The 25725-nt window shown below is 41.5% G+C and overlaps 1 long non-coding RNA gene across 1 annotated transcript; it reads left to right on the top strand.

The window, feature by feature from the left end:
* The first annotated feature begins 4236 nt into the window (after positions 1-4236).
* LOC108535012 (uncharacterized) lies at positions 4237-7751 on the top strand. Its single transcript, XR_001887109.1, has 4 exons — positions 4237-4283; positions 5412-5457; positions 6150-6376; positions 7094-7751. It is a non-coding gene; the product is annotated as an uncharacterized LOC108535012 (long non-coding RNA).
* Positions 7752-25725: the final 17974 nt, after the last annotated feature.

Genomic DNA, 25725 nt, shown 5'->3' with positions numbered 1-25725 from the left:
TTCCTGCATAGAAATTGCTTCTCTCTCTCTGTATTTTATTTATTTATTTGTTTGTTTATTTGAGACAGGGTCACACTCTGTCATTCAGGCTGGAGTGCAGTGGTGAGATCATGGCTCACTGCAGCCTCAAACTCCTGGGCTCAAAGTGTCCTTCTGCCTCAGCCTCCTGAGTAGCTGGGACTATAGGAGTGTACCATCATGCCCAGCTGATTTAAAAAAAAATTGCAAAGACTGCATCTCACTGTGCAGCCCAGACTAGTCTTGAACTCCTGGGCTCAAGTGGTTGTCCTGCCTCGGCCTCCCAAAGTGTTAAGATTACAGGTGTGAGCCACTGCTCCCAGCCAAGAGTGTTTCTCTTTCTCATTTTGAGCAAAAGATATCTGGTCATTGTAAGATGTCTGAACCATATTAACCCCTTGTATTAATCTCCTAGGGCTGCCATAACAAATGACCACAAATGAGGTGGCTTAAAACAGCAGGAATTTATTCTCTCACAGCTTAGAGGCTGGAAGTATGAAATCAAGGTGCCGGCAGGGTCACATTCTCACTGAGGTCGCTAGAGGAGGGTCTGTTTCATGCCTTTCTCTTACCTTGTGGTGGTTGCCAACAATCCTTGGCTTTCCTTGGCTTGTAGACACATTGCTCCAACCTCTGCCTCCATTGTCACATGGTGTTCACATGTGTCCTTCCATCCTCTTCTTTCTGTACATATCCGTATCTCACATGACATTTGCCTCTGTGTGTGTGTCTCTTCTCCTTTTCTTATAAGGACACCAGCCACATTGGGTTGAGGGCCCACCTTATTCCAGTACAATCTTATCTTAACTTGGATCGTGATTATATCTGTGAAGACCCTATTTCCAAACAAGGTCACATTCACAGGTACTAGTGGTTAGGACTTCAACACACATTTTGGGTGATATAGTTCAACTCACAACAACCCTGGACAAGTGACTTCTCCACTCCAGGCCTCCATTCCTGCATCTGTAAAATGGTCATAATCTTGCTTATCTTGCTGAAGTCAGGGATTGAATGAGATCATGCATAGTGCCTCCTGCATTGGAGGGCTGTGCCTATGACTTCTATTCCTGTTTCTTTCTAGTCCCCTGCTAGCTGTCTGCAGCATGAAATATTGACAATAAAGGAAGTTCCAGCAGGTAGAATTTTGGCTCACAGAGGCCAAACAGAAGCACAACATTCTATGTGTTCTTTCAGAGCTCGCTTCCTTCCAGCTGGAGGACTTTTCCTTGTAGTGTAATCCTCTGCTTAACTTACTCTCATCTGTGTAGGATGCAGGGGCTGGACATGTGAACTGACTTTAATAAAGGTTTCGGGTGATTCTAGGACACCAGGCCGAGATGTGTGTCTTTGGCAGTTTACCCCTGTCATGAGTGGTTATTTTTTCATGGTCAAAACAAATAAATACGTAAAAAGTGCCTAAAACCTATAGGGAATCAAGTTTCCAAACTCTGTTCTTGCGGCTGACTTCTGAATCATAGTGTTATAATTAAAAAAATAAAACACAAAATTGCACTTGGCCATGAAACATAAATTGTACCTTTGTAAAGGTCAAATACTAGTTGTGATTAACCAGACGAGTCACACTTTATCCTGGTTAAAACAATACTGAATTTTAAGACTACTTATAGGATTTCCGCACCCCTCTACCCGACCCTCTTTCTTGCAGAAATTTACAGTTGGAATCTTATTTGAAGTGGGGTTTTATTTTTATTTGTATTTTTTTTTTTCAATTTGTGAGATGATTTCCATTGGTTTGGCAATCTGTGCTTGAGTGATGCTATATAGCATTATCAGGGTGCCGACAGCTGCTCTGGCATAAACAAGTGGTGATGCGTTGAGCTGGCACATCCGTATGGTTTGGAAAATAAAATGAAATAAAATAAAAACATTTGTTATCATTTGGAGTTTTTGAACACAACCAGCTTCAGCACAACTTTAATGCCTCGCATGGCTTTCTTTAAAAACTAAATAAATAATTTTAAATGAGAACATTTTGTTTCGCTAGGAAGAGTGGTTTACTGTGTGGATGGGGAGAGCAGCCTCTGTTTCCAGCAGCTGTTGCTCATCTTTGGCCCGGGGTCTCGTGATGGGTCTGCTGTTGGCTAAAGCCGAATGCTGGATCAGTGGAGCTAATGGAATCTCCGTCTGCTTATCATCTCGGACACTGCAGAACATTGGCCCTCCGAAAATCCTGGCTTTCTAACCCCCTTTCTCCCCCATCCCCTCCCTACCACCCCAGGAAATTCTCTGGAGGGCTGCTATGGAGGCCACAACACCTAAAAATTTAACATTGGTTCTTTCTTCTAGAAAGCTAAGCTCAGGATCAGGTTTGGTATTAGAAGATTTTATGCTTTTATGCGGTAGTAATAACAATGCCAGCCACTAATAATTATGGCGATCAGTGGTGACATTATAAAACACTTTTTTATTTACAAAGCATCTGGGCATATGTAGCCTCATTTAGGGGGTCTCAGGTGTCAATCAATATTCTTATTCCACTTCCTAAAGATGTGATATTGGCGCTTCCCACGACTTAAAGGCGTAACCACTCCTATTTCACATGTATGAAATGGGAACTGGGAGTTCTACTCCAAGGGCTTATCTATGACTCTTTTGGGTGACTGGCAATACGAACGAAAATCAGACACACGCTTAGACATCTGCAACACCCACAAGATCATATAAAACGTTTTTACTTTTTGTGACAGGACTTTCGCTCATTGTGACCATATTGTTTCTTTCAATTGATTGGAAGTTCCACTGGTCTCTTTTACATGCCTTCATGCTGTTTCTTAACAATGAAAAATAAATGAATAATTTTATAATAAACACAGATTTTAAAGTGGATGGTATCTAAACTCCATGTAGGCAAGGACCTAATTGATCTTTTTCATCCTGTATTCCTAGTGCCTGGGAGAGGGCTGGCACTAAGTGTTTCTGGACACGTCATCTCACTTCTCTGAACTTCAGCTTTTACACATATAAAATGGGGACTGGATTTCCTATTCCAGAGTGCTGGCACATAATAAGGACTCAATATATATGAATTAAATGAATGAATAAATAGATATATAATCTAGGGGTAGGAAGTGGATAACTGTAGATGTTAGGCAGAAGTGTGCTGATAAATTAGCTTAGTCCTGATTGGTAATCATGGCCGATTTCACGCTGCCGTTAAGAGGTTACAGAATGCTGAGTTGGGAAGAGATCTTTCCAATCAGTTCCTGTGACCCGTGGCACTCCCACTCCAGCACATCTTTGACTTGGGTGGTAAAATAGTTGCAAACCCTTGTTCCACTTCCTGTTTGTTTTCGGGAAGTTTTTCCCTCAGGCAGAAAGGTTTGGGGACTTCCAAATTGCTCGAGTTTACATAATTCCTATTCTCTGGCCAACGTCAGAGTATTTTTCTTTCTTTTGGCAGAGAAGAGAGAAGAGTATGAGTTGCCAGGTAGTGGATGCAGATGAAAGAACCGGTGGGCCCACTGGTTGACCATTGGTGGTTGGGGCCATCTTACACAGAAAGTTCATCCTCTTGCCCTTTCCTACTGTGTTAATATGGGAACACTCCTTCTCCTGTCCTTTATGCCTGTAGTGATTAACCTGGCCATTTTTAAGTAGGCTATGCTAGGAAGCACCTTTGCGATTCCTGCTATTTCATAGGCTTTGCAAAAGTCCTAGGTTTTTGTTTTCTTCCCAAGATTCATTTCCTACCAGTTATATCTACTATTTCCCATCCTCTCTGGCAAAATTGCAAGGAGTGGTATCAGCACATCTTTGTACAGTAGGCGAATATATTTGGAATGCTTATTTCTGAGAGCTGTTGAAGACGACTAACAATTTTACACCACACAGAAGGACTGACAATAAATTTAGGAGTGGCAAATGGAACCACTGTTCTGTTTCCCTCTCAGTAAATAAATAACTGCAAAACCTGTACTCCAATACCAGAGCGTCAAATCCATGGCGCTCTGTTGATTAACAGTGAAAATGTCTTTGTGAAGACGATACATTTAGAAAAGTCCTGAGGCTCGCACCAGAAGCTGACACTGAAGGTTTATTTTAATGTAGCGCGAATCAGAGCGAACAACGTGAAAAGAGTTCTGTTTCTCCTGGAAGGATGCCACTTGTTTCTACTCCCAGGGAAATGTCTTCCAAGTTCTTTACCAAATCTGCAAGCTGAACCAACTCAACTGTGGCTGCCTTGCCCACCTGAACACCTCAGGATCCACCAGCAGCCCAAGACACCTCGAAGCTGGTACAAGGTCAGTACCAGAAATCATGTCTGAGTGGTTTGCAATGTAATGCAAAACTCAATGGAATGAGGAGTTTTTTGTGGCCTTGTATTTTTTTTTCACACCACTGAAAGCCAGTGTTTATGTGGGGGCATGCTTAGAGATGGAAATTTGGAAGGAAAGTCCACCACAGCATTTATGCAAATTGGGGATCCAGCCATATTATCTGTTGAACGACACCAAGGAGATGAATGTATATTAACCACATTAGAAGTAAAACAAGAAAGGCGTGAGAATGATATGGAGGAGAAGGAGAGAAAAAGACAAGGAGGGAGAGAGGGAGCAAGAGGGGAAAGAGAAAAAAGATTGATGGATTGAAAACTCTGCCATCCTTTATAACAATGTGTTTGCACCTGCTGTTCCCTTGTCTAAGAATGCCGTTCCACCCTTTCTTCACCTGGAGAACTCCAGCTCAACCTGTGACCTCACCTTAATGTTGTTTCCTCAGGGAAATCTTCCATAAGCCACAAGACTGGGTCAGGTCCCCATATTATGTGGTCTGATGAAACTGTCTTCTTTTTTTTCTGTAGCACACGTCATGATGTCATGATCATAATTATGTATCCTGGTCTATGTGATTATGTGTTACATGCTAGTCTTCCTGAAGGATCAAAAGTTCTGAACTAGTAAGATTCCAAAAGCCTAGTGCTGGCCTTAGCTGTGAACAGGGCCTTCAAGTCACCCACTGTGTTGGGGCATGATGAATGAATGGATGTTTAAAAGAACTGCACTTTATTATCTGAGCCTTCCTCGTTTAGCATAGTCCTGTCCACATGCACATAGCCCAGGCCAGCCTTGTGAGATAATCAAGAAAGGAGCTCAATTCCCATAGCTTTTTGGTGCCATTTCTCAGGTCCCGATAGATTCACTGATTTGCCAAGAAGCAGCACCAGTGGGTCAGAGGCAGAGCGTGAACGGAATTCAGTCTCCCAATGCCAGGGTCCCTCCCTCAATTCCCACTCCTCAGTAGACAGGTCTCTCTGCAGAAGGGGAAGGGGAGGGTTGAGGGTTTAGGGAAAGGACAGTAAAAAGGCAGGAAGAGTAATCATGACAGAAGAGATTTACTCCTGCCTTCTTCTCCTTTCTTTTTGCATTAAGGACAAGCGTCGCCTGCACACGTCAGCACAAATGGGAACATGATGAGGTACCACTTTTTCCAGGGCTGTGACCAACTCCTCAGGGCAGCAGGCAAAGCTGTCCCTCTGAGTTAGCCCTTGAAGTTTTCCTCAAATTTCTTGCTGCAGGGAAGCCAAGCCAGTCAACCCTAGGCTTCCACTGGGAGCTGTATTCCTTCCTTCCTTCATTCATTCCCAAAATATTTTTCAAGGGTCCACCATGTGCCAGGCATTGTGCTAAAAGTGGTTTGTGTAGGCTCAAGTGAGGCCTGCGGGGTGACCAGCTATCCCAGTTTCCCTGGCGTGAGAGACTTTCTGTGTGCAAACTAAGACAGCTGGTTACCCTACTTTGGGCGTGAGCTTAGGATGCAGTGTAACTTTCTGTACAGAGTGTAATTCTGAAGAATCACACCAAGATCACCTTCCTTGCTAAAATGAACATCCTCAAGCTCCAGTCCATACCAGTGATTCCAAATCCTCTGAGGCTGGAAACCTATGTTGAATCAATTCTCCCAAGTTATTATTATGCATATTTAAGTTTGAGAACAGCTGGACTAGTGCTTAGGCGTATGAACTTTAAAGCCACTCAGGCGTGGATTCAAATTCCACTCCCACCATTAAACATCTATGCACATTTTTACAAATTGCTTAATCAATATGGACTCTAATTTCCTGATTTGTAAAATGGGACTGATAATACTATTTTCATCGTGTTCTTGAGTGATGCTGCCTAGAGTTGAAGGAGGCCAGGAGTAACAGAAGCTGGAGGAGGCCGGGGTGGATTCTCCCCTGGGGGCTTCAGCAGGAGCACGGGCTCCTGACACTTCGGTTCCATCTCTTGTTTAAAGGCACCCAGTTTTCCATCATTTGTTACAGCAGCTTGGAAAACTCACACAGAAGTGAAGCCCTGACCTACCCCTGAGCACCCCTTGTGGGCTCTAAGCAGGGGTGAGTACTCCTTTCATTCAGGCTTGCATGCCCAGGCCCCATGTAGTGTAAGTAATGAACAGATTACATATTCTTGAAAAACCTGTAGGCCCCGACGATAGCAATGTTTTTTATTTTTTATTTTTATTTTTTGCGATACAAAACAACAACAATAACAGAAAACCAAAACTAAACCTGAACTAGAAATGCAAGAGAAATATGAAGCAATCGAAAGTTGCATAGTTGTTTCTTCATTCCCCTGAAGGTATGCCCAGCATCTTGTAGGTAGCTTGGTGACATTTCATGGTGATGTTTTACAAGTTGGTTTTGGCCATAGTCACGTCCTTTTTTTTTTTGTTGAGATGGAGTCTCACTCTGTCGCCCAGTCTGGAGTGCAGTGGTGCAATCTCTGCTCACTGCAACCTCTGCCTCCTGGATTCTCCAGCCTCAGCCTCCCAAGTAGCTGGGATTACAGGTGTGGGCCACCACGCCCAACTAATTTTTGTATTTTCAGTAGAGACAGGGTTTCATCGTGTTGGTCAGGCTGCTTTCAAACTCCTGACCTCGTGATCCACCTGCCTCAGCCTCCCAAAGTGCTGGGATTACAGGCGTGAGGCATCGTGCCTGGCCCCCTTTATTTTTCTTATGTGGCTGTGAAGTCTCTGGGCTGCTTTTGGGTTCTTCCTTCTTGATGTAGCACAAATTCTAACTTCTTGGCCATGTTCCTTTCCTCTCCAGAGTTGCCACCACTACCTCCACGTCTTGCAGCCCCTCTTCCCTTCCATTTGACTGCCACCTTCTTCATTGCCCAGGAAAAAAATAATGAAGTTTCACCATTTAAAGTGTTTCAGTGCAGCTTGCTATGGGAACACTGGAGAGTAACCCAAATGGTCAGTTGTCCTAACAGCCACCATGGATTGGATGGATGCTAACAACAGGCTCAGAACTCCCCATCTGTTGCCTCCTTTTATCCACATGAGAATCAAACAAGTAGATGCTGCTGGTATTACTGTACTTTTCTCATTTTACAGGTCAGGATGGGGAGGGTTGAGAAGGTTAAGGAAGTTGTTTGAGGTCACACTGCAGTTAAGAAAGGAAAAAGGACTTAGAAGCTTATTCTTCCAACTTTAGAACCAAAGTCAGTGACCAAGGCCCTGCTTAGAACTTTCTGAAGGTCGCAGCTGGCCTTCTGCCTGGAGTTTTGACTTCCTTTCTGAGATAGGAACTTGAATGGCAATCACAAGAAAGTTCAGAACTTCTCTTTCATATTTTAGGCATTCCTTTATTTTTAAAATTTATTTTAATTTATGAATACTAATTGTATATATGTATAAGGCATGATATGATATTTTGATGTGGCTACCTTGTGAAATAACTAAATGGGTCTCATCACCAAGTCTGGCACCTCACATATGTATTTTTTTGTTTGGTAAAACATTGAAAATCTATCCTTTTAGCAATTTTGAAACATACAATGCATTTAAAAAATTATAGTCACCATTCTGTGCAATAGATTACTAAAGCTTATTTCTCCTGTCTAACTGAAACTTTGTACCCATTGATCAATATCTCCCTTTTCCCCATCCACATCCCTCCCCAGTCTCTGGTCACCAACATTCCGCTCTCTGCTTCTTTGGACTCAACTTTCTTAGATTCCACATGCAAGTGGGATTATGCAGTATTTGTCTTTCTTTACCTAGCTTATTTCACTTAGCATAGTATCCTCCAAGTTCATCCATGTTATTGCACATTACAGAATTTACTATTTCTAAAAGGCTGATATTATTCCTTCGTTTATATAGACCACATTTCTTTTATCCATGTATTTGTTGATGGGCACTTAGGTTGATTCCATATCTTAGCTAATGTGAATAATGCTGGAATGAACATTAATGTGCAGCTATCTCTTTGATATACCAATTTCAATTCCTTTGGGATATACCCAGAAGTGGGATCTCTTTTATTTTTGAGTGTGATTTAACTCCAGCCTCTCAGCTCTTTCTCTGAAAATCAGTGTGAACTAGTTATTGACAGATAGAATCTATTAAGCAGGACTTTTGTTTTGGAGGCATCTCTAAGGACTTGCAAATTAGGAGAAAATGTTTTTCTGGACCTCTGCAACAACACAAGCCATTTTGTTGGCCAGCATTTCCTAGAAGTCATTCCAGGTAATAGGTGTTCCTTGAACAACAACAACAACAAAAATTTTTCTTGAGCAAAGACTTGTAGGAAATCATGCCATGAACGTTTTATAACTGCTGGACTTCAGAGCCTTTTGTTTGCTAATGTAGTCTGAGGATCTCTAAAATGACGCTGTGATATGCATCCATTATCTTTTCATGAAAGGTAGCTACATTTGGGCTTCCACAGAGCAATTTTGGGGACATGTTACTTTGGCTTCTTCCTTGCAATTAGCATTTTCTTCTCTGTGACTTAGGGGGGTGTGTCCACATCTTTCCTGAGAGTTCATTATTTTCCAAGCCCAATCTATGTAAATATCAAATCACTTACAAGACGTGGCAGGCCTTCCCGATGATGAAATTGTCATGACTTCATCGTTCCTATAATCACCCAAATGAGTTCTGAAGTGTGGGCCTTTAGCTGCTGAAAAATAGGAAACAGAGTCAAGTCTGGCCCTATCTTGAATTGTATGTGACAGCTCATGCTCAGTTTCAGTGACAAGAAATGTGTTGAGCTAAAAATATTCTAAGCAGATGTGAATCTGGGACATGTGACTGCAACACACCCCTGCCTGCCATTTTTTCGACTTCTCGTGTCTCTCAATGAGCAGTCGCTACAATCTCAGGCCACCATAGCACCCGCTGCATGCAACTTGTTTCTGTGAGTGCATATCTGAGGCCACTGGAGATGGCTTGGTGGAGAATATCCCTACATCAGCCAGCCACAGTGGCTCCTAGCAGCCCCAGAGTGGATGGGAAGAAATAAATTCCATCACAGGTTAGGCCTAAGTTCTTCTTATGAAAATTCTTGTGCATTTGTTTTTTACCTCCAGTCTTCCATATCATTAACAAGAGCTTGATTCTATCCTGTGGTTTGAAGACACATTGCTCCCATGATTCTGTAGAAGTGGGTTTCAAGTTGGTCCAGGAGAACTTGATGCCTATAGGCAAAGGTGGAATCTGCCCTCCATGCAAAAGGGGTGTGTGGGACTCTCTTGGGGGTTAGAGTCTTATATGGAAACTGAATTATTTTAAGAAGGCTCTTGGCTCACCTGCAGAAGATAAAAGCTAATACCTATCTATCTTTTAAAGAATGACAAACAATTACTATACTTCACTGAACACATCTTGTATACTATGCATAAGAGTCAATTGTAGCTACTTGTATTTATTGGGCTCTGTCATCAAAACTTTGGATACTGTCTTAGTGTCAAACCATTATGGTACTTTAGTGCATTGAGATGTGAGCTTGTGTTTTGATGGAACCAATGTAAGTTTTCATATCTCTTCTTTTCATCTTAGAATCTTCCAGGAATCTAAAAATGTGTGTGAGATTTCACGTGTAAAAGCTGAGTTATTCTGAATCCACATTTTCCTGAAGATTTTTCTTTGTGTGGTCAACTTTCTTGGAAAAATCCAGAAGTCATCATGAACTTACAACCCTGCACAAATAAATGTAATATTTCAGTTGAAGATTGAGAGCTGACATATAGGACAAGGATAACTGGTCCAATACAGACACAGGTCCTTTGAGTAAAGCAATATGATCATCCTTAAGGAGAGCCTCAGTATAGAGCCTAGTCAGAGCCAGTGGAAGTTTAGACTCTCAAAGAGTCAGCCAGGTTCCTCTTGGGAAGCCCCTACTTGAGAATCCTGCATGACAGAGTTTGACATCTGGCTCTGTTACCTACAAGCTTGACTTCATTCCTATAATCCTCCATTTCATCATCTTTAAAGTGGCGATGAATTGTGTCTAGACAGACAGAATAGATGCGAGGTCATCATGCCACACTGCACATAAGTACTTAGCATGTAGTGAGTACTATGCAAATGGCAGCTTCCATTGCTATTGATGAGTGTGACTTGCTGGGAGAATCATCCATCTATCTTCTATGTGCTAATTGAGTGCACGTGTTTCTTACCTCTCAGTGTGAAAGCTTTTTCAGGAAGAGTGGCAACATCTCAGGCTGAATCAGCCCTATCCAGGACTTGGCATTCCCTGATCTGGGCCCCAACCTATGAGTCATACAGCCTTCTCCATGTGGACACCACAGCAAATCACTTTTCCCATAATGAACAACCAGACACACTCCATTGTGGTGATGGAAAGTAATTATGAACGTAAATGATCTAACCAGACATGGGTTCCACCAAGGTTTAACCCCTGGTTTCCTTTTCTGCACAGTAATCACCACTGTCCCGTGGCAGCCACTGAGGGAGAATCATTACAGAGAATTATGTGATCCTTCTGCCCACCGAACCACAGGCTGGGGTGCAGGCGGGGGCATGGCACATCTGGCTTTATTTTGGGGTCTGGTGACACCAGGAACAGGGATAAATGCCCTACCTTAAGTATGGGCTGTTCCAGATCCAGGAGCAAATATCTAACAGGCCACATTCCCCTTTTTCCCAGCCAGAATGGAGGTTTCCATTCTGACGTGATATGGCCACAATGTCATTAGAACTACCAGCACTCATATTCCCCTCACTGTGATCCCTGCAGCTCAAAACACAGCCATCTAGGCTATGGTCTGCATAGGTCAATGTGACTCTAGTAATTCTGTTACTGCCTTTGCAATTGCTTTTTATGCTGGCACAAACACTGCTATTAATTCTCTCAATACCATGGCTAGGCAACCTTTATTCTGGGCCAAGCACTGAGCTAACCACTTTCACATATATTTCTCATTTCATCCCTATGAGGTTAGTTACTTCCTAGATAAATGGACTGAGAATTGAACAGGGTAAGGTGACATGCCCAAGGTCCTGTAGATAATACACAGCAAAGATAATACAAAGCAAAGATAATACACAGCTCACATGGCTCCTGGGTCGAAGCTAGTTGCCCCATATGACAACGGTCCTCTGCAGTAACAGGTCCGTGTTACCAACATCAGAGTAGTTGAACTGTTTTTGTAAACGTAATGCCTAGGAAATCTAACCAAGGCCATTTGTTGTTTAAACTGAAGCAAGAAGAAGATTGCAGTTATGAATAAAGAAATTAAGCAATTTTGGTATAGCGAGAGAATCCTGGCATTTGTTGCCATTATTTATTTATTTATTTATTTATTTATTTATTTAATTTGTTTCTCGAGACAGGGTCTCACTCTGTCACCCAGGCAGGAGTACAGTGGTGTGATCTTGGCTATATGATCTCGGCTCACTGCAGCCTCCACCTCCCAGGTTCAAGGGATTCTCGTGCCCCAGCCTTTGGAGTAGCTGGGATCACAGGTGCGAACCATCATGTCCAGCTAATTTTCATAATTTTAGCAGAGATGGGGTTTTGCCACATTGGCCAGGCTGATCTCGAACTCCTGATCTCAAGCAGTTCACCTGCGTCAGCCTCCCACAGTACTGGGATTACAGGTGTAAGCCACTGCGTCCAGGCGCCATTATTTATTTAGTTTTTAAAATGAGGAGTAATATAACTATAGCCAAGTATACATAAAGCATGTTAATCTTAAGTATACAGCTTAATGAGACAGGTTATCCATGTACAAATTTTTGTAAATTTGAATGTGTATGAGTTCTCAACTTAGTGTCACTGCAATAGCAAAACATTTCCACCCTCCAGAGGGCTACCATATGTCTCCCTCCACCACTGTACTCCTCCCTCTACCAATATTCAAATGACCATCATCATCAATTTGTTTTGCCTGTCTTTGAATGTATATATATATATAAAACAAAGAATGTATATATATACTTATATATGTACACTTTTATATATAATATATGTGTGTATATATATTATATATATGTGTGTGTATATATATATACACACATACATACACACAAACACACGCACACACACACACACTTTTGTCTGCTTTCTTTAACTCAACAAAATATCTGTGGGATTCTTCCAGACTAAATTATGCATGGACAATACTGTTGTACCAGTAGTTTGTTCTTTATTTTTTATTTTTATTTTTTTATTACACTTTAAGTTCTAGGGTACATGTGCATAACGTGCAGGTTTGTTACATATGTATACTTGTGCCATGTTGGTGTGCTGCACCCATCAACTCGTCAGCACCCATCAATTCATTATTTATATCATGTATAACTCCCAATGCCATCCCTCCCCACTCCCCCCTCCCCATGATAGTCCCCAGTGTGTGATGTTCCCCTTCCCGAGTCCAAGTGATCTCATTGTTCAGTTCCCACCTATGAGTGAGAACATGCGGTGTTTGGTTTTCTGTTCTTGTGATAGTTTGCTAAGAATGATGGTTTCCAGCTGCATCCATGTCCCTACAAAGGACGCAAACTCATCCTTTTTTATGGCTGCATAGTATTCCATGGTGTATATGTGCCACATTTTCTTAATCCAGTCTGTCACAGATGGACATTTGGGTTGATTCCAAGTCTTTGCTATTGTGAATAGTGCCGCAATAAACATACGTGTGCATGTGTCTTTGTAGTAGAATAATTTATAATCCTTTGGGTATATACCCAGTAGTGGGATGGCTGGGTCATATGGTACATCTAGTTCTAGATCCTTGAGGAATTGCCATACTGTTTTCCATAATGGTTGAACTAGTTTACAATCCCACCAACAGTGTAAAAGTGTTCCTATTTCTCCACATCCTCTCCAACAACTGTTGTTTCCTGACTTTTTAATGATTGCCATTCTAACTGGTGTGAGATGGTATCTCATTGTGGTTTTGATTTGCATTTCTCTGATGGCGAGTGATGATGAGCATTTTTTCATGTGTCTGTTGGCTGTATGAATGTCTTTTGAGAAATGTCTGTTCATATCCTTTGCCCACTAGTTTGTTCTTTTTAATTGCTATATGGTATTCCATTGACTGGAGAGACCGCATATATTTATGTTTTGACTAAGATAAGTAAGCCATTTATAAACATTCTTATATAGGTATTTTTGGACATATGCAAATATATGAGTATACATTCCTATGAATAGAATTTCTGAGTTATAGTGCAGTTGTAAGGTTCATTTTAATAGAAACTACAAACAGATTTCTAAGGTAGTTTTACCATTTTATATTCTTAACAGTAATCTATGACAGTTCTTCTCACATCCTTGCCAATACCTGGGGATGTCCTGACATTTATGTTTGATAAGCTCCTTGTACATTCTCTGTTTTATTGATAAAGCCTGAATTGTTTCTATGAAATGAATCACACACCCATTCATGCTTTATTTTTATCTTTTTGTGAGAAAGAATTTATGAAAAAAAGTATACTGGCCTTTACAGCCCTGCCCCTGAGATGGGGAATGGTAAAACAAAACAAACAAACAAACAAACAATAAAACAGGCTTTGAAAAAAGGACCTTTAAGTCAGGATGGAGCTTAGATGAATAGAATTGCTACAGAAAGCCTACAACCAAAGTTTTATTTCATGCATGCATTATTCTGGGTTTATTGCAGTCCTCAAATCATATTTTATAACAAGACAAGCTTAATGACTGATTCTTTGCCATATACTTAATGAGCTGATGCATATACCCCAAGTTATCCAAGTCATCAGATGGCAAATGTTTTATTTAGCCTAGAACATTAAATATTTATTGAGCCAGTCCATGGTTTGCTCGTTTATTCACGCCTTCATTCATTCACAAGACAAACATTTATTAAGCATCCACCATGGGCCAGGCACTGTGTTCAGCCTGAGGACATGACACTCAGTAAAACTAGCATATAGGTGCTGCCTAAAAAGACACAATAATACGTATAATCAACACATATAATATGGCTTGCTGTGTTCAACAATAAGGAAAGGCAGTGTTTCATTATTCATTCATTCAGTACGCACCTAGTGATGAAGGCTCACGCAGATACATTGCTCATGTTCTGTACACTGGGGATGAGGAAGATACCTAGACCCTTCAGCTGCTCCTAAAAGCTTGTAGTCCCGGAAACGAAGGGAAAGTAGCCTGAATGCTATGGCCAGAGGTAGCTGAAGTATGGCACAAGGAATGAGGAGGGTTCAGATAGCAGATACTAGAGTTACACCCCATTCCGAGAGACCCTTTGTCAAGAACAACCAGACAGCATGTCTTGGTCCTGGAATCTCTCCCGACATTCTCAAAGACTTGTCAAGCACAGGGACTTGGCTATGAGTTGATGGAAAGGCAAAGCCATGCTAACCATGCTGTGTGCCAGGGATTGGACTTGCCATGTACATTCGTTGCCCTGTTTTTTGCTCTTTCACTCAATCACAGGCATTAAAATTAACATCAGTGTCAAAAACACATGCTAATGCATTTGCATGTAGAGAAATCGAGAACTCAGGCTTTCAACCCTGGATGCTTTTTATTCCCATGTCAAGAATTTTTGTAATTTTGAATGTGTGTGAGTTCTCAACTTAGTGTCACTACAATAGCAAAGGATGGCCAGTCAAAATATTTAGGAAATCGATTTTTGCAATGATGAGAGTGCTGGTGGTATGATGATAATGTGTATACTGTTAGGTAAAAATTGTATACATTCTGACAATCATCCATTCTTAGTCCATTTTACAGATGAGTTAACTGAGGTTCAGAGAAGCATTTTGTTGCAGAGTCGTCTTGTAGGTAACATGTAGGAGAAGTGCAATTTGAGTTTAGGAGGTCTGCAATTCAGAGCTCCAGGGTCTGAAGCCATGAGGCTGTATTACCTTCCTGAGACATAGAGGATCCTTTGAAATGAACCAACCTGTAATTCACATCAAATGTTTCACATACTGCAGGCGATGAGATTATTTACCATATTCTCAGCGATACTTGAAAACTCATGGGCTTAGTTCAGATTTAGGTAAGGTACAAAGGCACATTTCAACTCTGCTATCCTTTAAACCCCTCACATTCCAGAAGAATGAGGTTGTCTCTGTTTTGTGTGATGTCAGGATTTCCCTGCTGGGCTGTGTCCACTCTGTTGGAGCTCCTTTGTCCTGGGAATCAAATGACTTAGTCTCTTTAGAGAAGTTGGGCACTTAGCCACTGGCCATGCTAAGTCAGAGAGCCAGGAGAAGTCATCTCCATCTCCATCTCTGACAGTGGGAGGGGCCTTCTCCACCACAGGTGTTCTCTGAAATGGAAGATAAATACCTTTTAGAAGTATTTTGCTGTTGAACACCACCTGCAACCCTGGTATTAAATGTATCATTTCTTTCAAAGGGATCCCCATTGTCTTTTTTGTTCAACAGACTGTGTATCTAACACGTGCTACTATGTGAAGAATGCCACAGACTTCCTATAGTTGGGTACCTTCTGCAGAGATTGGTAATATCTCTCAAATGTCAAACTTTCTTAGTTTTTTCGAAAGTGACACCAGGTAATTAAAAATAAACATCTGCTTAGAAATGCTATGAACTTTCAGATGTTAAAATACACATTTTTCCTACTTTTTTTTTCTCACCAATAATTTGAGAACTTACCCCCACCCCAGAATTACAAATGAACCCTTTTCAACACTCTCTGACTGTCTCATGATCCGAGTTCTAGTAAGCAATATGCCATTCAGAGAGAGCAGGTCCCTAAGTAAAGGACAGGCTCTTTGATGACTTGCAGCCCTTCTCATTCCTCCTCTTTGTAGTGTGTCTGTGAGAACTGGCTTCTGGTTGCTGCAACACTGGGAGACAAAATGCAAACCAAACAGATAATCCATTTCCAAGGTTTGCTTGCAGAGAGAGAGATCTATTTATGAAACATATATTGTTCGGTTTCAGGGGAAAATCATGTAATCATTGCAAGGGAGAAAGCATGGAAAGTGCTTTATTTTGCATAAAAATCCCCTTGCTCTATGATTTATGTAGCTGAGAGTTTTAGTCTGGGGGAGCATGGTCTTAGTATCCCACCAAAGGAAGATGGAATCTAAAATGCAGAGAGAATTGCCTGTCACAACAAAACATTGGCATTTATTAGCCTGGCATGAGGAGGGGCAGTGTGTGTGTCGGGTGGTGGGGTGGGGGGTCAGTGAAAAAAAAAGAAATAAATGTACTTTGCTTGTGGGAGATCTTTCAGACTAAAGAGGGACCCAAAGCTATGCATCACTACTTAGAGCAGACAAATCATTCCCCGCAATTAATATTTGAGGACTCAGCTGGGTTCTGCTGAACTTACGTAGGGTGTATGGGAAATCAGCATTGATTCAATTTACCAGTTACTTAGATGCTGCAAAGAACTGCCTTTCTTTCTAGTTGAGAATGTTTTATTGCAGTCAGCACCTGTTTATGAAATGCCCTCTGGGTATCTCTCCCACTTAAGAGGTATAGTCTCTTAGGATATCAGGGCTGGAAGGAAACTAACAAGTCTTTCAGCCCAAACACCTTATCACTTCTTGGATTTTCACCACCACATCTCAGAAAAGAAGCTGGAAAGCTTCTCCTTCAACACATCCAGAGATGGAAAGATACAAACCTTCCAAGCAGCTTTTTCTATTTCAGATAACTGTAGTTGTAAGAAAGTGGTCTCTTAACATTGAACCAAAATTTGGGCTTCTTCTAACTTCTGGTTTTGCTCCTTCTTTTGCCCTCAAGGCTACAGATTAAATGAAGCCTTTGATGAAGTGCATGCAGTTTGGAGTTTCACTCATGGGAATTCTTGTCACAAACCGAATGTGTAACCCAGGGTCTCTGGGTTTTTGGGATGGCACTGTGTAAAAGTATCTACTTGTAACTGTTACACCCTGAGTTGTTGTTTCAGAAAGTTCCAAGAAGAAGCTTAGCCTTGGGAAAAACAAAAACTGGTTGAATCCAGAGGTGGAGATGAATGTTGGCCAACTCTCCTCATTGCCACACTAAAAACTCTGCTCAGAGAGGAGCTTATTCACCATTTTCTATTCATGCAATGTGTGTAGAAGCATGGTCTACAATAGCATGCCTGCTGCCTTCACCCTCCCTCTACATGCAATGACTCGGTTAACCTGCAGAATAAAAGTCCTGTTTTCACCTTTGCTGGGGGAGGTGCTGTTTTGGGAAGTATTCCCAGTGTCCTCTTCACTTTTTGCAAGTAACAGAATACCCTTTTTAAATCCTACTTGGTTGTAGTCATTGGAGTGTCGCCTGCCAAGCAATCGAACCCACCCAGGGTTAACAAATGCGGAATAACAAATGTCAGGTTTTAGGCAAGTTACTTACTCACTCAAAATAGGAAGATGTAAGTTCCATCAGTTGTCAATCATGATGAGATTTGTTCTGCTGCTGTAACAGACAATCGCAACTCTTAGTAGCTCTAAATGACCAGTTTAAATAACACCTCATCTTTGTAGTTTTGATAGCGATAAGAGGCAGCCAAATGCCTAGGCAGATAGGGGCAGGTTTCCCCGTGAAACCCCATCTCTAAGCCGAAGACAGTTTAAAGCCTGAAAGCCAAGCTCCAAGTTAAATCCTTGGACTGGATTGAGAACTTGTCTTCCTGTTTGGTGTGTTTTTCTCTGATTGGTCCCTGCCATCCACCTGTTTCATATACACCTAACCTTTTCTCATTGGTTTTCTATGCTATCATGCCTAGCTTTGAGTGGTCTTTGCTTTAACCTTTCCTGCATAGTAACAAATCGATCAGCATACACCCCCGATGCTGAGTCCATAAAAGGCTCTGGATCCAGCCACACAGGGGAACTTTCCCATCTTCAGGTAGGGAGCCAGCCCCAGCATGTCCCCTCTCCACTGAAAGCTGTTTTCATTGTTCAACAAAATTCTTCTCTGCCTTCCTCACTCTTCAATGTCCAGCATATCCTCATTCTTCTTGGAAGTGGTACAAGAGCAAGGAACCACTGAAGGCGGGTACAAGTTATAGCACAGGCAAGTGGGGGCACGCCAGCTCTGGCTGAGTGAGGCCCAAATTGGGCATCACTGACGAGGGATCCCTGGCTTGCAAAGTGACCAAGAAGAAAAGTCTTACATTAGTTTGGCTAGGGTGAGGCCCTGACCTCTGTTACCTTCACTCAGCCATCTCGCTGATGAAGACTCTGTATTGATAGGCACTCCACCCAGAAATTGTGCACTCACATTTCCTGGCAAAAGAAAGTTACACAGCTATGCCTGATTTTAAATTGCAATCCTAATATGACCCAGAAGGTGAAGAGCCAGAAATATTTGATGACTACACTGAGCCCACTTTCACTCACAGGCTTGTTTTGCAGGGTTAATGATTTAAGCCATGTGATATATGGTTCACAGAGTACCTGACACCTGCCAAGTATTCTTCTCCCAGGAGTTGGCAGATCCTTGAAGGCAATCTCTGGTTTAGACATTCTTAGCTCCTTCCACTGTTCCTCATGCTATGTTATCTTAAATGTTTTGTTTTACCACCCTAGTTCATCTCCTCTAAAATCCTATCCAAATGTCCCTATTAATCTATGATCCACCAGAAACAATTTTCCAGCTGAATACAGAACCCAAGAGAACAAAATGATCTCCTTCCTTCTTCTAGATAATGCATCCTAAAATCTGACTTTTTTTTTTCCTTTCTGGCAATCAGAGTGCACTGTTGAATTTACTGTCAATTAAACACTCTCCATCTCCTCTATGTATTTTTCTGTATTTAGACATGTTTCTCCAATCCCATACTTGAGTCATTAGCTTTTCAGTCACAAATAAAAGAAGTTTCACATTGTTCCTTATTAAAGAGCATCTGTTTGACTTGGCCCATTCTTCCCACCAGTTATAATTACTTCAGACCAAGGTCTTTCTCATCCAACATTCAAACAAACACTATGGAATGGGAGAGGTATGAAAGCATTCATCCCAACAAACAATGGTCTCACCATTTTGGAAGGCATCTTTTTTACTTCATTTTTTAACAGCTGTATTAATAGATAATTGAAGTACAATAAACTGAATATGTTTAAGGGTACGATTTTTATAAGTGTGGACCTTTGAATACACCTGTGGAACCATGACCAAAATTAAGACAATGAACATATCTGTCACTCCCAAAAGTTTCCTTGTGTCCTTGTGTTCCTTTCTAATCCTTCCTTCTTGCATAGGAGATACTTTTTTTTTTTTTTTTTTTTGAGAAAGTGTCTCTCTCTGTCTCCCAGGCTGGAGTGCAGTGGCAAGATCTCGGCTCACTGCAACCTCCACCTCCCGGGTTCAAGTGATTCTCCTGCCTCAGCCTCCTGAGTAGCTGGGACTGCAAGTGCGTGCCACCACACCCAGCTAATTTTTGTATTTTTAGTAGAGACAGGGTTTCACCATGTTGGCCAGGATGGTCTCGGTCTCTTGACCTCGTGATCCGCCAGCCTTGGCCTTCCAAAGTGCTGGGATTATAGGCATGAGCCTTTGCACCCAGGCAAGGAAACATTTTTAAATCACTCTTTCTATTCTAAACTCCTATGTAGCAACTAACACAGTGCTGAGCACAAAATAGATGATTTATACATATTTTTTGGAGTTCTTTTTTTTTTTTGAGACAGAGTCTTGCTCTGTCACCCAGGCTCGAGTGCTGTGGTGTGATCTCAGCTCACTGCAAGCTCCGCGTCCTCGATTCACGCCATTCTCCTGCCTCAGCCTCCTGAGTAGCTGGGAATGCAGGCACCTGCTACTACGCCTGGCTAATTTTTTGTATATTTAGTAGAGACGGGATTTCACCATGTTAGCCAGGATGGTCTCGATCTCCTGACCTCATGATCCACCCGCCTTGGCCTCCCAAAGTGCTGGGATTACAGGCATGAGCCACCGTGTCCGGCCTATCTGTTGGAGTTCTAAAGAAGTGTCCAGAATATCTGAATACTTGTCATGTCCATATAACAATGCCCCAAGGTTGGTCCTCATGCAGAAGGTGCCATTTGATGCCCTGCATCTCACCCATTAGAACACAGATGATTACACAAGGACAGAGCCCCTCATCCCAAGGTGCCCAAGCTATGAACAGGCCAGTGGCATATGGGATGACCTGGTATAGGGCCTGGTCCAGAGGAGACCGGCCGCAATATCCAATTGAACCCCTCCAATCCTTCTTTGGGGAAATGGAGGTCATCATTCTGCTAATGCAGAAGTGGAGACATATTATAGTAACTTCTGGACCTTTTATCCTATCCAAGATATATACATTCAGGTCATTCCAAAGTATTTACTGAACAATTACTACATATTGGGTACTATTCCAGGTGCTAGGCATTTAGCAGTGAAAAAAAAAAACCTGTTGGAAACCCAAGGGAAAAGTCTATTAATGTAGAGGGAGAGTAAGATGATGCAGAGGTGGACAGAGAAGGGGAGAAAAGATGTAAAAAGTAAAGGGCGGGAAAGTCAGGATCATTTGGGGGAACTCCAAAAGTGACTATCACTGTCTCAGCCTTATTACCCCAGTATATTTTTGCTTTGCTCTTCTTTAGGCAAAGAAAGTGTTATCTGACATCCTCTTTTCCACTTCAACTCTTCCTACCCATGCAGCAATAGGAGCACATGTTCTAACGTGTCTGGAAAACCAATACTCATCAATTAATTACTAACTGTTCTCTGGAGCTCTGGGGGTGGTGCCTGGGACACAGAAGGCATGATCTTGAAATGAGGATATATCACTGTTTCTTTTGCATGGCACAAGGTAAGGGCACTTACCTACTGTCACAGCAGTGGACTGACCTCACAGAAGGACTGTCTACTTAGTGGGAGAGCAAAGGGAAAATGATTTGAAGAAATCCAAATTCTATCGACCCATACTGCACAAGCCTTGCATTATTCAGCTTTAAGAACTAATGTATAATGTGTGCTACTACCATCAAACTTCTGTTGCAAATAATTCATGCTTGGAACTCTTAAAAGATATATTACTAACATTATCACCAGCAGAATCAGACTGAACGAATTCTTGGAATTTGATGAAAATGATCACTCTAGTATTTGATATTCTCCTTAAGTGTTTAAGTATATAAATCTCAGTTAGCAAGAGCCTAACATAATAAGGCAAAATTTGGCTCAAAATTTACCAAAAAACCAGTCACTGGGTTAATTATCTAATACTGATTGCTACATTTTTTCAACACAGTGTAGACTCAACCCGCTTTGTCTGTCAAAGATCAAGAGTGCTACCTGGTTAGTGACTTTTTTGTTTGTTTGTTTGCGTCTTTGTTTAATAGCTTTATTAAACGGTAATTTTTATACAAAATGGTTGGTGTTTACATCAACAGCAAAAGTAGAAACTCATTCCCAGAGTCTTGGATGGAGGCCAGGAATGCTGCAAACATCCTACAATGAACACAGCCTGCAACACGAAGAATTAACCAGCCCAGAATATTAGTCATGCTAAGGCTGAGAAACCATGTTTCAAAATGAGCCTCAGTTTTCTTATCTGTAAAATGATAGTGATATCTGCTTTTCAGGATTGTTGCAGGGCTCATTGGCAATGCCAGTAAAGTACCTATAATGGCCTGGCTTGTACCAAGTACTCAAAGTAGGTGTTCTCATGTGAACATGATGGTGATAAATATTATTTCATTTTTTATCCTGGATTGGATCTAGTCGCAAAGAAATAGGCATAGAAATGCCTTCCGGTCACCATGTATTTAGTCTTTCAACAGCAACACATGTGCGGTTTTAAGATTCTAAAAAGATACAACACTATGTTTGTCTTTGCAATGTGTAACATTTTGGGTAAGGGCAGCTTGTTTGTACTCCACTCTGAATATGACCCACAGTCATTTCCTCCTCTTTGGCTTTGCTCTTGGGTCTTTACCATGATGAGGAAGTGGGATCTCTCCTCACACAGGATCACAGTCCAGAGGGAGCTCCCACAGGGAACGCCCGAGCCTTTTATGAAATGGGAGTTCTGATCTAGTGGTGTCTGAGTGATGCCACCTCCTTCCTTAGACTCAAAGTAACTCCTCCCCTCTATCTAGGACAATAACCACAAAATGAATGCTACAGGCAGCCCAGCATAAAGCGAACGTACTGCTTAAGTCAAGGGAATGCCCCTAGAGTTGTGACTTGAACGCTGTGGGTAAATGAGGAGTTCCTCACTCTTCTGTTTCTTATCACAGAGCTTCTTCAGTTCAGATCCTAGGGGGCCTCCACTATGTACCCCCATCTCTACTTTCTTGAAAGAAGACCAGGAAGATTTCATGGCAGGCTCCTTGATCCATCACTGAGTAATAGGAAGGGGACTATTACCCTTTGGGGTCTGGCAGATTCAGAATTTTGCAGGAGCAACTCAGGAGTCATAGAGCGATTATTGTAGAAGGACTAGAAAAGCCAAGAAGCAGTGCTCGCATAACAAGCACACTGGTTTTACATAGCTGGCATGGTTATTGTGGGTAGCTTGGGAAGAATTACCCTTGTGGGGGATTGAAGGACTATACTCCCCAAATCACCCTGTGCTGCCACCCCTGCATGTGGATTGACTCTTACATCCTGTTTTTCTCCTCGCCATCCTCAGGAGAACTTATCCCCAAATCACAGCCAACAGTCTTCTTCACACAATACTGATTGGATTTTGGAAGAAATATGTTTATTATTTCATTCAGCAAATATCTACCGAAAAAACCCACCATGGTAAACTCTGGCATAAACAGTCAGTGGAGCTTGTAGCTTAATAAATGTGATAATGCTTAACATGTGTACAATTGATTATCATTTTTGGTTTAGCTCTCTCGGGTCTGTTACATCATTTAATGCTCATAGTACCTCCCCCATCCCAAGACAAGGAGGATGGAGGTGATTGATCCCTTTTGATGGATGAAGCAACCAAAGCTGATAAAAAGAGTTAAGGGGACATCAAAACTCAAATTCAAGCCTTCTAGCCCTAGCCTAGTGCTTTCAAACTAGAGACAGCTCTTCTCCCTCTTTGTTTCCTGCAACTCTCACTCATATTTTAGAAGCTCTTTTTTTTGTTTTAATTTTTAAAAATTTATATAGGTACACAGTAGGTATATATATTTATGGGGTACATGAGAGGTTTGGACACAGGCATGCAATGTGAAATAATCATATCATGGAGAATGGGGTATCCATCCCCTCAAAGCTAACAACCAACAAAATTAAGAGATATCCCACAGAATGGGAAAAAATATTTGCAAACTGCTCATCTGACAAGGGACTAACAACCAGAATATATTAGGAGCTCAAACAACTCTATAGGAAAAACAATGTAATTATCCAATCAAAAAAAAAAAAATGGACAAAAGATCTAAACAGACATTTCTCACTCTTTCTTATAGTGTTGAGAGAGTCCTAGGCTGAGTTAACTAGGCTCGACTTTTATCCTTCCCCACAAGGGATGAAAGCATGGTGTGGGTGGAAGTTATGTTATTCAACCTGTAACTTTTCATCTTGTAATTACCCTCATTTGAAATATAATCATCTTAGGTAGAGTGGAAGTGAGACTCTAAGACCTTTCAATCTGATCTTTTCATTTTATGGATGATGGTCCTGAGACCTGGGGCATTGAAAATGACTAAGACACAACACTAGTAAGAGAAAGTCTCTCGTCCTCCTAATCCCAATTCACCAATGTTCTTAAGTTTTCTTAAGGCTCTTGTCTAAAAGTAGGAAAAATTAGTGATCTTAGCATCAAATAATAATTCTTTCTTTCTAATTTCATGGGAAAACATTTTGAAAACATTTTGAATTGCCACTTGAAATAGGCAACAGTTCTGCTTGCACATGACTCTCTGATGAAGCTGGAGTGGGTTTAAAATCAGAAACAAAAACAACTTCTTTGCTACCTTGCTGGAAACTTCAGGCAAATACGTATCATATATGGTCAGTTATATAAATTATCAAAGTTATTTTTGTTGAGTCACTACATGCTTTAAAAGATGTATCAACCCCTGAACATCCTGTCCATGGAACCCTGGTATTAACTTGATGAATGGGATAGCATATTCTGAAATGACACTGCTTAATTTCCTGTACCTATTTTAAAGTTTAAGTTCATTGCAGCTTTGGGCTCAGCAGTGACAGTATCCTTCCACTGAAGGTGCAAATGGCGATGATAAATTGGCTTTGCAAAGTGATCACAGTGATACTCAGTACAGTACATATACACTGAATATCATTTCTTGGTAACCAATGAAGAAAATATCCAAATTAATTGATGCATTTTCTGGGGATTTTTTCTCTAGGGCTATCCCAAACTAGTTCAGTAGCGAGGTTGGGGCTTGCTTATTTCTGTGAACTTACAGCTGTCTTCTTGACAAAGTCACTCAGAAGGGCAATGCAACTGCTCCTACTTCAGTTTTCTAGCAGACTGTTGGAGAATAAAGCCTTTGGCAAGAGCTTTCTACTACAGATGCCATTTTGGGAGGCAAAGGGGAACTGTCTATAAGGTGCTCTTGAAACGTGTTTGTTTGCCTTGGTGATCTTCAGAGACACCTGGAAGATCTACTCTAGGCAAGAAGACTTGGCATGGGCACTGCCACGCTGATTATTCATTTTGAAGTACAGCATAAAAAGTGTAAACAAAAAGCCAAATGCTGCTGATAAAAAATATTTTCTGCATTTCATAAATAGTAGTAAGATTTGCTTGCAATGGTTAGAAAATGAAAAAAGGTTACTATTTTATGTCTTATAGTGAATATTCCTAGAAGGCAGTGAAAAATGCCCAATTTATTTTACAAATATTCATTGAGTCCCTATGGCCTTTTAGACAGAGTGCTGGGGAAACAAGGTTCTTAAAATATTGCCTGCATTCTCGAAGAAGGCTCCCACAGTCTAGTGGAGATGCAAGGTTGGTGAACAGTCATGACGCAATCCTCAGGGAGCCTACCTATGATGAGGTCAGTTGGGAAAAACATAACCCAAAGGATTTCTATGTTTTGGCTCTGAAAGAATGCAAGGGTGTTAACTGGGTGAAGAAAAATGGAAAGGACATAGGGCAAAGAGAACAGCAGGTTCAAAGTTGCAATAGAAAGAACGTGTGACGAATTCAGGAATCCAGAAGAAGACCTAAGTTGTGGAAGTAGAGAGATCAATAGGTGGCTTTCCCTACTTGCCGTACGGAAGCACAGGGAGATTTGTGCAGGGGTGACATGATCCACTTTGTGATTGCAAAATATCATCACTGCAGAGGTTGGGGAATGGTGTGCATGACAAGGTGGGTGAGGAGGCCTCCAGTCGCAGAAGAGGGAATGGTGAAGGTTTCAGCTCCACCTTCTGGAGCAGGATCCAGAAGACACCTCGGTGGGAGAGCCATTTATTTAGTCCTGTTAACACATTTTTTTTTTTGTTCCCAGTATCGTACTGGGCTCTAGAGACACAAGACAGATAATAAGACAGATAGTAAGACAGCCTTTGTCATGATTTTTCTGT

The sequence above is a fragment of the Rhinopithecus bieti genome, unplaced genomic scaffold (genome assembly GCF_001698545.2).
Source record: "Rhinopithecus bieti isolate Rb0 unplaced genomic scaffold, ASM169854v2 scaffold_12151, whole genome shotgun sequence".
NCBI classification, from domain to species: domain Eukaryota; kingdom Metazoa; phylum Chordata; class Mammalia; order Primates; family Cercopithecidae; genus Rhinopithecus; species Rhinopithecus bieti.
Note: the sequence above shows the minus strand (reverse complement) of the source record. Positions and strands in the feature narration are given on the sequence as shown.